Source organism: Phacochoerus africanus, chromosome 11, assembly GCF_016906955.1.
Source record: "Phacochoerus africanus isolate WHEZ1 chromosome 11, ROS_Pafr_v1, whole genome shotgun sequence".
Taxonomy (NCBI): domain Eukaryota; kingdom Metazoa; phylum Chordata; class Mammalia; order Artiodactyla; family Suidae; genus Phacochoerus; species Phacochoerus africanus.
In genome coordinates, this window is record NC_062554.1 from 113184799 (window position 1) to 113188086 (window position 3288).

Below are 3288 nucleotides of genomic sequence, written 5' to 3' on the forward strand. Positions count from 1 at the left end.
CAAAAACAAATTTGCTTTGGATTTCTTAGCTCCAAAACTGTAAGAGAATAAATATGTGTCATCTAGAGCCACTAAAGTTTGTGGTAATTTGTTGCAGAAGCAGTAAGAAACTAACACAGAGATCGTTTTCTCCAGCTGGCAACAAGGAAACTAAGAATAGTTGACATTTCCAGGTCATTCATCCACTGGTGACAGAGCCTGCCCTAGAGCCCAGACTTCAGTTTTGTTTCACCAGGCACAGCCCAAAGCAGACCTGACTTCAGAGACAGTGAAAACATGCAGTGGCCTTGGAGAGGTGAAACCTTCATAGTGTGAAATGAATGCCTCTGATAAGTTGAAAGAGGCATTTCAGCTCCCTTAGTAAAAACAAACTCCAGGCAGGACTGTCAGAGTTGTTGCTTGGAGAAGAATTCCCATGTGGGAGAGGCACTGGATCATGTGATCCCTGCGCCGTCCCTAGGATTCACTAGGATGCACCCTCCCCTCAAGAGACTATCACCAAGGTGCTTGGGGACACTGGCTGTCCCTTAACACTCCAGCCCAGAAGGTGGCACACCTTCCCTCTGCAGAGCTGAGTCTGAGCCACAGCATTCAAATGAGACTCTAGGGAGGGCTGCAGGGTATCAGTGGGAAGTGCACAGGGAGATTGGGCTCTTCCCCACCCCGCCTGGTGAGCCCACAGGAAGGGCACCACCTCATAACCCCTGTTCAGGGAGGGGCAACTGCTCCCAAGCTGGGACCAAGAGAACCAAGCCCAAGATACGGGAATCCCTCTTCTGTCTGCCTTAGACCAGTCTTCCCAGCTCTGATTTCCAAGATTTGCTCTTTCCCCCACTTAAATGCAGCCCTTCGTCCTATTGCTGAAGTTCGGCCTCTCTTCGCCATTGCCGAATATAAACGTGAAGAAAGAGTTTTGGGTGAAGGAGAAAAAATAGCTGCGTTGCTTTGCCAGGCAAAGGGGGCCAGAGCAGGCTAATGCCTTAAAGACAGTACCCCCTTTGGGAGAGATTAGGAGGTGGAGTTTTTTTTGTTTGTTTGTTTTGTTTTTTTGTCTTTTATAGGAGGTGGGTTTTTTTTTTTTTTTTTTGGTTGTGTGTGTGCCTTTTTGCCTTTTCTAGGGCCGCACCCGTGGCATATGGAGGTTCCCAGGATGGGGTCTAATTAGAGCTGTAGCCGCCGGCCTACACCACAGCCACAGCAACGCCACATCCGAGCCACGTCTGCGACCTACACCATAGCTCACCGCAGCACCGGATCTTTAACCCACTGAGTGAGGCCAAAGATGGAACTCGCAACCTCATGGTTCCTAGTCAGATTCGTTAACCACTGCACCACGGACGGGAGCTCTCCAAAGAGCTGGTTTTAATAGGGATGGAGTAGGCACAGGTAATTGTAGAAGTCCCAGTAAAAGATCATAGATAGAGAGGCATATGGAGGTTCCCAAGATAGAACCTCCCAAACCTAGAGGACTTTGGGAGATCACGCTAAGTTAATTGCTCCAGAAAGGCATCAGAACAAGTCAGGCTTGGAGTTCCCATTTTGGCTCAGCAGAAACAAATCTGACTAGTATCCATAAGGATGAAGGTTCAATCCCTGGCCTTGCTCAGTGAGTTAAGGATCTGGTGTTGCCATGAGCTGTGGTGTAGGTCGCAGACATGGCTTGAATCTGGTGGTGTTGTGGCTGCAACAGCTCTGACTTGACCCCTAGCCTGGGAACCTCCATAAAATGAAATTAAAAAAACAAACAAACAAAAAAGAACCAGGCCAGCTTGTTTGACTAATGGAGGCACGAGATTTGCCTCAGGTGGTTGCGTAGGGGATGGGGTGAGGCCTGCATTCAGGTTCAGACCTAGAGCAGGAGTTTAAGGACCACCCTTCCGCTAATTTGAATACCGGATACCAAGAAGGAGCTACTCCCAGAAGGGAAGAGGCGGTCTTTTCCCACCCCACTCCCTTTGATGATAAAACTAGCCCACCTGATCCCCAGGGCAGAGCCTCCTTAACTGCCGCCCGCTTGCATCTCTCGTAAGCGTCCTATCTTAATAAATCTATTTCTTGTCCATTGCTCTCGCTGAATTCCTTCTGCTCCGAGGTATGAAGAACCTGAACCTCAGGGAGTCCAGCCACCCGGTGAGTGATTCTAATTTAAAACTGGGTTCGAGTCCCAATCTAGATTTTGGCTGGGTTCAAGTCCCGGCATGTTGGTATGAGTCCCCATCTGGGTTTAGGCTGCGTTCAAGTCTCAGTCTGTGTTCTAGCTCGGTTCAGGCCGTTAGTGCTGTCAGTTTCAGTTTTATGGTTTGGGGATTGGAAAATAGGGCCCTGGATAAGGATCATGGTAGAGGCAAGGCTTGTGTTGTCTTTCAGAGCTGGTATTTAGTGACCCTGGTTCTGGTGGTCCTCCTTCTTCCCAGAATGAAGAATGTTTCATCAAGTATTCTTCCATTTGATGGGGGTTTTAGTTCTGCAGAAAGGCTCAAAAATATTGTTCTGTAGGAGTTCCCATCGTGGCGCAGTGGTTAACGAATCCGACTAGGAACCATGAGGTTGCGGGTTCAGTCCCTGCCCTTGCTCAGTGGGTTAACGATCCGGCGTTGCCGTGAGCTGTGCTGTAGGTTGCAGACGTGGCTCAGATCCTGTGTTGCTGTGGCTCTGGCGTAGGCTGGTGGCTACAGCTCCGATTCGACCCCTAGCCTGGGAATCTCCATATGCCGCGGGAGCGGCCCAAGAAATAGCAACAACAACAACAACAAAAAAGACAAAAGACAAAAAAAAATTGAAAAAAAAATATTGTTCTGTATATTCCTTGCAGAGGAACCAGGACCCTGCCCCGAATCTGCGCTCTTGTCTCCTGACTGCTCCCCCCTGGTCTCTGTATCCTCTCCCTTCTCTGATTGGCAACTGCCCTTTGGAACTCAGGGAAGGTCATGGAAGCTGACGCTCATTCCCTAAAAACAAGAAATGGAGGCCACAGAAAGGCTTGTGTGTAGCTCAGTTATAGTCCCAAGCCAACTCCTCTTCCCTTCCCTCTTCAGGGAGACTGGGCTCCTGACCTACAGACGTGACCTGGCTCACCATTCAGGCCACGAGTATGTCCCAGCCATCCTGTACCGTATCAGTTACACGTGTACACTGTTTGCTTAAAGCACTAAACTGTTCACTAGAGCCCAGGCATCTGTTGGTTGAAAAACATCACCCTGTCCATCCTGAAGGGGAGAGGAGCACATTCTATGGGTTCCAAATATTTGACACATACGATGCCGTCACCCTTTTGGCAATTCCTGGAAT